Source organism: Mastigoproctus giganteus, chromosome 14 (assembly GCF_048544385.1).
Source record: "Mastigoproctus giganteus isolate SK-2022 chromosome 14, ASM4854438v1, whole genome shotgun sequence".
NCBI classification, from domain to species: Eukaryota; Metazoa; Arthropoda; class Arachnida; order Uropygi; family Thelyphonidae; genus Mastigoproctus; species Mastigoproctus giganteus.
Genome location: NC_143588.1, coordinates 104,132,076 through 104,144,527, shown reverse-complemented (window position 1 = coordinate 104,144,527; position 12,452 = coordinate 104,132,076). Strand labels below are relative to the sequence as shown.

The window sequence follows — 12,452 nt, the reverse complement described above, 5'->3', positions numbered from 1 at the left end:
AACTGGGAGACTACAATTGCATTTTTATAGTAAGAGTGTACACATTACAGAATTAAAATTCTAAATCAAATAACAAAATCATCATTGCAGGAGAATTCCTTTAGTATATACACCTAATCTTACTAATAAACGTTAAGTGTAGATACAAAATACAGTCTGTACCCGACATACGTAAGAGATACGTTCTAGGACTTCTTACGCAAGTTGAGTTTTACGTAACTCAGGAATGACTAATAAAATATTGCTACTATATTCCTGATATGCCAAAATTACAAAACCACAAAATAGTTATATACCATAACAATTAAAAACTTTATCTGAGGACAGCAGCGAAGTAGTACCACTTTCACTTATTCTCTTAGGCATCATGATAATCATCAAAATGAAATTTTCTGTAAAGAACCCGACAAGTAACGAATATTACATACAAAATGCAAACAAAAGCTCCCACTTCAACTCTCAAAAAAAAACTGAACTGACTCTTCAGTCCAGAAAGAAAGGAAGGAAGGAAAGGATGTATAGAAGAAGGGCTAGAGTGTAATTTTCGGAAGAAATAGCCAATGGGACACAGTCCAAGTGGCTTGAATGTTGTGGGTGTTTCTCTGAAGTGCTTCGACATAGTTCGCCTGTCTCAAACACATGCTGTTGAATATTTCTTCAGAATTTATAAAGCAGAAAATGAAATGTTAACTCTAGTTATTTACCTAGATTCTAGTTATGCTGCGGGTTATTATCCAACATAGTTTGTATGGAAACGAAAATAAAAACTTATACTTATTGTTCCTTCATTTGACTTCACTTTTAAAAATTATACCAAAAGTATCTTTATGATTTATCAAAAAAATTTACATAAGTCTAAAGTTATGGAACTTGGGGATTAACTATATTTTGTTTGTAGTGAACTCGAAAGTAGTTGAAATGGCATCAATTTAATTGTACCTCATATTGTGACTACCTTCAACAACGAGTTGCCATGATATTGCACTACCTTGAATAAGTAATGCTTCACTAATAGAGAAGACTATTGTTACTTATTCTTAATACTTAAGTATATATTTAAGTAAATACTTATGCACACCATTAGGTATCTCTCATATTGTGGAAATATACTTTGTAACTGGATTTTCATGATTACAACGCCAGGGTACCTATCCATCCACCGACGATAGGCCACCAAGCCTTGAAACAGCGCCATCTGGGTGGTGGTGGTGGTGGTATCTGCCGAGAATAAATAACAAGTCTTCACTGGTAAAGCGTTACTTATTCGAGGTAGTGCAATATCATGGCAACTCGTTGTGAAGGTAGTCACAATATGAGATATGATTAAATCGATGCCATTTCAACTACTTTCGAGTTCACTACAAACAAAATATCGTGAATCTACACTTAACATTCAATAGTGAATTTCTAATTCATAGTCCTACGCTTTGTGTGCATATCTACATAAGTATATCTCCAATCTTATAGTCTACCTAACCATATTATGAATTATTCAGGCAGGTAGGCAAGCAAAATTGGGGCAAATTTAACAAGAAAGATTTTCAGACTGCCATTTGCTTACTGATTACTTTCAAAATACAAGTCAGAGTCATTTAATAATAGAAAAGTTAGGCTAACAAATCAATTAAAAAGTTTTATTTAAACACACAGATGGAAGATTGCCTTAGAACTGAAACAAATAAGCAAGGACTTCTTTTAAGGTGTTAAAGTTGGATAAACAACAATTTTTAAATGTATGTTCTGTTGTTCCATGGGAAGATTTCAGGCCCAATTTGGATTCCATAACACAGCTATAAATTTGGAATGACTTTCTGATTTTAACATTTCAAGACTTATTTAGAATATTTTTAGGGACCTTAAAACCAAATTTTATTCTATAGGTTACACATTAAACCACAGCTTTCTGAAGGGTATTGTGTCATGTTCTAAAAGTGTCACCAAATTTTGGCATCATATCATTGTTTTCACTCCATATATTGATGTAACTGATTGATTAAAATACAATTACTGAGTAATACATAAAAAATTTAAGGCATTATTTCTTCGAGTGGTTTATACTTAGTGGCATTAGGTATGAGGGAGAGCGAGTTCTGGCCATATTCTTTCTCTTTGAAAGCAAATAACTGACAGGCAATTTCAGATGACCTTGGCAAAGCTTCAGCTCTGTACTGCACATCTTCATGCTGTCTTATTTTTGGCTCAAAACAAGTTAAGTTGCATACTACTGCATTTACCATAAACTTAAAGATAAGTAAAAAGGGTGGAGACTAATTATTTTTTGTCATGTACAGTGTCAGTTTCAAAAAGCTTGAAAGCACAGCATTAACCTGTTGCATACCCCCCCCCTCTCTCAATGAAGTATTACTACACAAAACCTATCTCACAGCTGCTGATGCAAATGTCACATGGTGAAATTTTAGTAAACACTTCTTGATTACAGCATACAAGTTATTAATCTCTCAAGTAGAGCCGGAACTAGGGTGGAGCGAGCAGGGCACCAGCCCCAGGTGCAGCAATTTAAGGGCTCATCCGACCAGTTATATACTTTAAAATTGCTTCATTTTTGATTTAATTACAATTGGATCTGTGTTTAACAAACTTCTTTATAGCGAATTTTGTGAATTAATTTTGGTTGTTGTTTTTGGTTTTTAGGAGCATTAGCAACTAAGGCCATATTGCTCCGGGAATATGCGGTGGTCATTCCCTGACCTTTCCGCATCCTCCGTATATTTGGTGGTGATGGGCTCGAACCCCGGTCTAATCAAGAAGCGCGTGCTATGCACTGCTGCTCCTTCCCACCTGGCTACGGAGGTGCCAAATTTCTACTGGTAATTGCACTTTAAAGTTTCTGTAGAATGAAGAAAATTTCCATATAACGAACGGATTACGAAAGACTTGTATGCTTTGTTTCCACCTCTGGCCTTTAGGCAATTTAAGCAATCAGAAAGTACAAATTAAGGGTTAAAGGGATTACCATTCCACAATGTAAGTGGAACATAAGACGTATGTAATCGGCTATACCACATACCGAGAAGTCATGCTAGTCAACTGCTTTCTATAGCCATTCAAAAGATTAAGGGATATTCTCTTGACACAGATAATAGCTTCTAGTCAACTTGTGTTCTTTGTTAAAAATAAAAATTTTATTACAAGAAATACAACATTATCTTTGTATATGCTACTTATGATTCCAGAAATTTTTGTGAGTTTGTGAGATCGAAAAAAATTATAAATTCGGTATTTATAATCACTTACGGAAAAAAATATCAGAGAGGAGCAGTGTTTTACAAATTTTGAAAATAACAACAGAGAAATCCGATTACAAACCTCTAAAGTATGGCCCGTTTTGTGACATCATGCCTCTGAGCTTTTTTTGGTTTTTTCAAATGAAAAAGCAATTTTTCAAATATCTGTTGATATTTCAACAGATATTTGAAAAATCAGGATATAAAATCTGTAACTTCTTTACAACTTCTCCAATTCGTTCATGAGTATTGTCTAATAGAATCTTATCTAAATATAGAAATAGAGCTATGAATTTTTCTTACCCTGCCGGTAACAGTAGCTTCTTGTGAAAGGTCCTTCAGAGCGAGAAAAATGCAATTAAAATAATACACCTTCATTGCATATTTTTAGTTTATGTTATAATGTTAAAAGTACTATATTTTGCAATATTTTGTTTCTATGATTTTATAGTACTGAAGGAGTGAAGGTGGAGTTGGGTTTCTGGTACATAAAGATTTTAAAAACAACATTTTGGAATTCAAAAGTACATCACCAAGGGTGTCAAGGCTAATACTCAAGATTTCTAAGAGGTACAAGCTAAAGATTATAATGATTTATGCACCAACATCGAGCCATGATGATGAAGAGGTTGAAGAAATGTACACTGAAATTGAATCTTCTAGATGAGCAGAAAACCCACTACACTATTATTATGGGGGACTTCAATGCTAAGGTTGGAAAAAAGCAAAACAGCGCAGAAAGAGGAACTATAGGAAATTTTGGAATTGGTGAAAGAAATAAAAGAGGTGAAAGACTTGTGGAATTTGCAGAATCTCAAGGACTGTCAGTAATGAACACTTTTTTCAAGAAAAGGGTGAACAGAAAGTGGACATGGAAGAGTCCAAATGGATTAACAACTAATGAAATCGACTTCATTCTCACTAACAGAAGATATATTGTGAATGATGTTACCGTCCTGAATAAGGTAAATGTTGGAAGTGATCACAGAATGGTCCATAAAGATTTTTGGTGGAACCGACTTCCATCACTTGTTGAAGTTGATAGCCTAAACAAATTTAAGGCTCAACTGGACAGGTATTTCGAGCGAACGGAGGGGTGAAATGGGAGTGGTGTGTTTTTTTTTTTTTGTTTTTTTTTGGCTGATGCTGAATAAGCTTGCTTTCTTGCATCATATGCCTCTACTAATGCTAATGGTAAGATGTACACTTGATATAGATGTAGGAAAGGAAAGGAAAAAACTAACTCGAGTAAATAATACAAAGGTCTTTGAGATAACAGAGGAGGAGAAAAAGCAGTATGTACTGGAACTTAAAAACAAGTTTGAGCTTCTGCAGACTGCTCAGGACCAAGATATCGACGAGGAATATTACAACTTTCTGAAAGTGATAAAGCCCAAGAAACCTATAGGGAAACAGAAATCCAAAGAAGAAAAAATTAGTCAAGAAACACTTGTCATGATGAACCGAAGACGACAAATGAAGAGCAAGAAAAACACTGACAGGGAGAAAATTGAGTATACTGAGTTATGCAAAGCCATTAGAAAGAGACTCAGAGAGGACATAAGAAGATTTAACACAAGAAAAGTAGAACAAGCATTAAGGGAAAACAAAGGATTTAAATCAGCAGCCATGAGCAGTAATACAGAAAGACAAATGATACTGAAACTGAAGAATAGCGATGGTGTACTTATAAACAGCAGAGAAAGCATAATTCAAATAGCAGAAGACTACTATAGAGAATTATACAAGGAGCGAGGGAATGATACCAGCAGTGGGGAAGATGGATTGCAAAGTAGCAACACATACGACTTACCCGATATTCTTCCTGGTGAGGTAGAACATGCATTGAAGAAAATGAAGAATCGGAAAGCCCCAGGGGAAGATGAAGTTACTGTAGAGTTGTTAAAATTGGGAGAAAGAGACATAACACAAAAACTGGCAAGGCTCTTCACAAAATGCATTAGAAAAGGTGTGATGCCTAAGCAGTGGAATAATGCAATCATAGTTTTGCTGCATAAGAAAGGAGATAAATCAGAAATCGGAAATTATAGACCAATTAGCTTATTATCCCACATCTACAAGTTGTTCACAAGGGTCATTACTAACAGATTAGAAAGAATACTTGATGAGAATCAACCGAAAGAGCAAGCTGGCTTTAGGACAGGATTCTCAACTATGGATCACCTTCATGTAATATCACAGCTAATGGAGAAAGCAAATGAATATAAAACACCATTATGCCTGGCATTTGTGGATTATGAAAAGGCATTTGACTCCATACAGCATAAGGCAATGTTTCGGGCACTGGAAAGACAAGGCATAGATACCCCATATATTATGATTTTGAAGAAAATATATGAGAGTGCTACCTCCTTTATTAGACTAGACAAAGACAGTAGCAAATTTAAAATCGAGAAAGGAGTTCGACAAGGAGACACAATATCTCTGAAGCTGTTTACTGCTGCCCTTGAGGAAGCTTTCAGAAGATTAGACTGGTCGCAGAAAGGAGTCAATGTGAACGGAGAGTACCTAAACCATTTACGATTTGCAGATGACATTGTGGTTATAAGCCACGATCCCAAAGAATTAGAGGAAAATCTTAATCAGTTATGCACAGTTAGTAAGGATTTTGGACTAAAGATGAATATGGCTAAAACAAAAGTAATGATGAACAAGTATGCCACGGAAAGGGAAATAATGATTGAAGGAGCAGTAATTGAAAAGGTGGAGTCATATACTTATCTGGGACAAGTTATTAGCTGTAATAATGATAAATGGCTGGAAGTCAAGAGAAGAATAAATTTTGGATGGATAGCATTCAGGAAATATAGTCACATACTGAAGAGCAATATCCCAGTTTGTCTGAAACGTAAAATAATGAATCAATGTATACTCCCCACCATGACTTATGGAAGTGAAACTTGGGCACTCACCAAAAGAATGGAAGAGAAGCTGAGAACTACACAGCGAAGAATGGAACGAATTATATTGGGAATCAGACTGTTAGATAAGAAGAGAAACACGTGGATTAGGCAGCAAACTCAAGTAAAGGACATTCTTATCAAAACTAAAGAACTAAAATGGTCTTGGGCAGGACACATAGCTCGAAGACATGATGACAGATGGACTAAGAAAATAACAGAATGGTATCCAAGAGGAGCTAGAAGAAAACCTGGAAGACAAAGTCGGAGATGGATAGATGAAATTCATGAGTTTTTAGGTAGTAAATGGATGGCCAGTGCTCAAAACAGAAGGAACTGGAAAGTTGCTGGAGAGGCCTTCATCCTGCAGTGGATTGAAAATGGCTGATGATGATGATGATACAAACAAACTATCTGGTTTTCTAATTTCTTTGTAGTTTATATAGAATTAAATTCTCTGTAGATATAAACAAATATTTGTAAGTTTCTTTTTCTTTGATATTTTTGTTTTGTTATATTCATAGTCTATTATTTAAATTATATTATTAATAAATATATGCAAATCGTAGACTGTGGCAATAGTAATTTTTATAAATTCATAAGACTGCAGAGGTGTAGCAAGGGGGGTGCATAGGGGGGATCCCCGGGCACCGAGCTTTAGGGGTGCCAGGAAGACATGTTGCCCCAGGGCGTCGACGACCCTAGATACGCTATGCTACTGAAAGATTCACTACTTGCATATAATGGGGGGGGTGTACTTATAACACTTTTGCCCCGGGTATACGATTGCCTAGTTCCGGCTGTGCTCACAAGTACTTTATTTGGTAATCCTATTCTTGAATGATCAGTAAAAGTTGGTGTTAAATACAAATGAATTTTATTTCATGAAGTTTTTAGAACAATTATAAGTAATCATCAAAGCAACCTACCTGTAGACCATGAAGAATTTTTGATTGTGATTTATAGAGCAAACCTATGTTAGACCTACCTCTGAGCCAACAAGACTAATAGAGTATAGAAGTTTTTAATCCCTGAAGCTATGCCACTTCAACTTTGTTACATATTCAAGAGTAGAAAATTTATATATTTCTGCCATATGAGCAATGAAAACTATTGTTCAAAACAAAAAGGTGTCACATTGACACTTTTTTTTTTTTGTTGTTTTCTTATCCATTGAGGCAGAAATACAAAGGAAAAAGAAAAAGAAAATAAATAGCACAGAAGGGGTAACTAAATAAATAAATACACTAGAAAAGAATATTGCCATATAACTTACAACTTTGATGTCTTCACTTCCCGAGCCTCACTATTTTTGCTACTTTTCCTTTACTTTTACTGTTCTGCATTCTTCCTACATTAACTTTTTTCATCTCCACAAAGTTTTCAGTACTTTCCTTCTTGCTTTGTGATTTACCCTTCTTACCTATGCCGAGTTGTATTTATCACAATTTCTTTTTTTTTTTTTTCACTAGAGGTCACTAATCTGTGCTGACCACTTCCTCTCCTATACCTTCAAAAGTTGCAGTGAGACCTTCAGTTATATATATATTTTATGCAGTTGTACATGTGTTCTTTGTAAGTGCCAAATATAAACTACATGCCTACGACATAATATTCCCATCTCTTTAATTTTGTTTTTGACTTAAATTTCATTAAATTTTATCCAAATTTACTCAACATTCCATCGTTTATTTACTTCTGTACTGATGTATTTTGCATCCGAAAACAGAGAGACAAATATTGTAATTTTTTTCTACAATTTTGGCGGTTGACACTGATGAAGAGACCAAGGTTGGTTGTAAGTTATGCAGCAATATTAATTTCTAGTGTTATGTTATTTATTTAGTTTTTATTTTACACTGATTTATTTCAATGTATTAAACCCCCACTTTATTCCTTTTCTATTTACTTACTCCTCTTTTTCTCTTTCTCTCCACTACTTTTATCACTAAACTAATATTCATCATGGCCCTAGTCCTTGAACTTTTTCCTTATTTTTCTCTGCCTTTTCTTTCCTGCTTTCTCTCCATGGCATTTTTGCTTATTTCCTTTTATCTATATATTAATACGGAAGCCGTTTCCTTGAGATGGCCATTGTGAACAATAGGCCTAACCGACTGGGTTGAAAGTGGTCTCAAATTGAAGATATTTCTTTCTACGCATGCAGAAAAATGGGAAAATATAAAAATTCTGAATAGTTTTATTTTACGGAATGGGCCCCATTTCGTCTACTAGCACTGCCTACCTTAGCCCCGTTACAAAAAGAAAGAACTAATCACTGGGATATTCTCACTGGGACTTCTCTTGCTCTCTTTCTGCAGCCCCTGCAAGCTAGGCTGGGCAAGGTAAGGTCACATACTAGTTGCCATTCGTTAGAGATCGATTGACTATTTAATACGTTTAGAACTCATAATTTTTTTTTTTTCATTATCGTTATCAACTTAAAGTTTGTTTATTGTTTTTAGGTCATTTAAGGTAAGTAAATTAAGGATTTAGAAGTACATAACAGTCAGAATGCAGAAGAGGATGGCTATGTGGCCGCCGCCATGCTACTCTGACTGGTTGTATTGAATGTACCTCGTGGCAAAGAGGAATCACATGTTTTCGTGCTCCTGAAAATGCATCCAGGATTGGCCTGAAACGTGCATTTAAGGATCTGAAAAATTTAATGTCACGGTATTGGTTTGCTAAGTGAAAGGTGTGTTCATTGTCAAGCCTTACATTTTAAGTATGAAAAATGTCAGGGATCATTTTTCTACATGTTATCAAAACAACAAAGTTTTATTGTCGGCAACCAAAATGCCTGCTTACATTATATACAGATGTTCTTTATATACAGATGACAATCAATTGTCCAAAATTTTCTTGAAAATATCAGGCAATACAATAATGCTTTAGGAATTCCCTCAGTCTCCAATAGGATACAAATTCAGACCTCTCCAAGCAAGTGACAAATCTTCTACACTCTCATGGAGAATGCAGAGCAAGTATCACATCTTCATCAATGCCTATATTAGTTTGCACACAAGCAATGTAATTCATCAGGAGAGATGAAATATGAAGAATCATACACTGCAGATATTATTTTAAAATATAACATGTATATAATCACAGCAAATTATCAACATATTCAACATACTGATGCATCTAGTTTGAAGAACCAATTTCATTTTAAATTACTGATTATGAGTTTTCATAACACATACAGTGTTGCAACTCAACTTTAACTTGAAGCATTAAAACAGGGTTTCTTAACCAGGGGCCCGTGAGCTTGGATGGGAAAAAAATCAGCTCATTAATTTCCTTCACTTATGAATGTATGTAATAAATTACAATTGTATTAGCTGTATCTGTAGTCACCAATAGAAATAACAGATATTTTCATATCATATTATAGTTATTGAATATCTCGTAAAATCGCTTACGCTCATCGTTACTTTGAAATTACGGCAGTTATTAGACCTGCCGCTAGATCGTACTTAGCATTAGCATTAGTAGAGGCATATGATGCAAGAAAGCAAGCTTATTCAGCATCAGCCAAAAAAAAAAAAAAAACACACCACTCCCATTTCACCCCTCCGTTCGCTCGAAATACCTGTCCAGTTGAGCCTTAAATTTGTTTAGGCTATCAACTTCAACAACAAGTGATGGAAGTCGGTTCCACCAACCAACCACCCGCTGGCCAAAGGCAAATTTCCGCACATCTATCCAACATCCGTCCTTCCTCAATTTGAATTTATGCCCTCTGAGCTGATTATTCTGAGCAAGATGAAGAATCCCATTGGCATTGAGCATGCTCAAACCATTCAAAGCCTTATACACCTCTATCACATCACCTCGCCAGTGCCTAGTCTCCAGACTCTGTAATTTGCAAAACTTAAGCCTTTCTTCGTAAGAACAACCCTTTGTTCCATTCACTAATCTTGTTGCCCTTATCTGTACCCATTCCGGCAGCTCTACATCCTTCTTGAAATGAGGCCTCCAGACCTGTATACAGTACTCAAGATGTGGCCTAACCATTGCCTTATACAAGGGAATAATCACCTCCTTATCCCTGCTAGAAAAATTCCTGTATATCATTGACAAGACACCATGAGCTACTCTTGCAGCTCGTCTGCACTGCTCAGAGAACTTCATATCTGCCTGCACAATTACCCCCAGGTCCTTTTCATTCTCCACCACTGTCAGTGTAGTACCGCAGAGTTGATACGTTGCTCTGGGGTTACTGTTTCCCATATGTAGTACTTTACATTTGTCAATGTTAAACTTCATTTGCCACCTATCAGCCCATCTGTTCAACCTTTCCAGATCCTGTTGCAGCAGCATAGCGTCAGTAGAGTCCTTAACAACCCTGCCAACCTTTGTATCATCTGCAAACTTGGACATTAAACTTGATATCCCATCATCAATATCATTCATAAACACCGAAAACAACAACGGACCCAACACTGAACCCTGAGGAACTCCACTAATAACATTAGTCCACGTTGAGCAGTGTCCATTGATTACCACTCTCTGTCTTCTGCCACTCAACCATCCCCTTATCCATAGCAGCAATTTGCCTCCAATGCCACACTGCTCCAATTTGTGCAGCAGTCTTCCATGTGCAACAGTATCAAAAGCCTTTCTAAGATCCAAATATATAATATCAAAGTTATTCCCTGCATCCAGTTCTTTTGTGACTACATCATAGTATCCAATCAAATTGGTCAGGCAAGACCTGCCCTTAACAAAACCATGCTGCGTCTGAGCTATAACTGAATTCTTGTCTAGATGATCCTGCAGTGCTTCTTTAACCAGTGCCTCCATTAATTTACCTGGAACAGAAGTTAAACAAACAGGTCTATAATTACTTGCGTCAGCCTTTGATCCTCCTTTGTGAATTGGGGTTACATTTGCACATCTCCAGTCTATGGGTACCTCCCCTGAGTCCAAAGAAGCTCTCATAATTATGGCCAGGGATTTGCTTACTTCCTTTGCTGCCTCCTTTAATATAACTGGATAGATCCCATCCACCCCAGGTGCCTTTTTTATGTTTATCCTCAACAATCTCTCCTCCACTTTCCTCTCAGTTATTACAAAATCATCCAGCTCACTGCCAATGTTTACTTTACCTACATCATTCTCCTTCCTGAATAACTCCTCATGCGTGAATGTAGATGAAAAATACTCGTTTAGATTGTTAGCCAACTGAGCAGGATCCTCAACTTTTGAACCATCAATATCCAGTGGACCAATCTGATTCATCCCTTTCCTTCTTGAGTTTAAATAGGTAAAGAACTCTTTTCTGTTTTTCTTTGCATCCTTTGCCAAGGATTTTTCGTAGTCTGCCTTTGCCTGCCTAATCTCCTTTGTGACTTGGTTACAGACCAACTTATATCTATCATAGGCTTCCATGTCACCCATTAATTTGTATGTATCCCATGCATTTTTCTTCTCTGCCACATGTCTCATTAGTTCATCTGACAACCATTTAGGCCTAAACCTTGAACAATATTTCTTAGTTGGTATGTAAAGCCTGGTAGCCTCCAAGATTAGTTCCTTGAATGTTTCCCATTTTGAGTTTGCTGTTGGTAACATCATCAGTTGGTCCCACTGTATAGAATTTAAATACTGTCTCAGACCATCATAGTCGCCTTTACGAAAACAAAAACCCTTCCCTTTACCTCTGATGGTAGTTACCTCCTTGAGTAAATCCCACTTCAACACACTGTGATCACTGCCACCTAGTGGTTCATTTATCTGCAGATTCTTAATGCATGAAGAATCACTACTGATAATCAGATCAAGAGTATTGCTCCCTCTTGTTGCCTCATGAACATGCTGATGTAGAAAACAATCATCCAATAAATCCACAAAAGCCTTGCTAGTGTGCGAGTGACCAACCCACAAATTCCAGTCAATATCTGGGAAATTAAAATCCCCCATTATAAGAGACTTTGATTTACTGGCCCACTCTATTTCCCTGTACAATATCTTATTATACTCATCAGAGTCATTAGGCCTACAGCACACTCCTACTCTCAATTTTGATTTCCCTATGCTTATGTCACACCAAACTGACTCAACACTGCCCTGTCCATCGATGTCGACTGGCTTCACTTCCTTGGACTTTATATGTTTCTTAACTAATAGCATAACCCCTCCTCCCCTCCTGTCCTGTCTATCCTTTCTATACACATTGTATTCCCCAAATTCCAGTTCCGCATTCCTTATATCTGTGTGACACCACGTCTCTGATATCCCAACAATATCTGCCTTTGATGTTTTGAGCAATACCTCAAAT

The 12,452-nt window shown here is 36.4% G+C and overlaps 1 protein-coding gene across 5 annotated transcripts in view; it reads right to left on the bottom strand.

The window, feature by feature from the left end:
• RanBP3 (ran-binding protein 3) overlaps nt 1-12,452 on the bottom strand; it is a 186,773-nt gene that overhangs the window by 125,256 nt on the left and 49,065 nt on the right. The gene's annotated exons all lie outside the window — the stretch shown is intronic.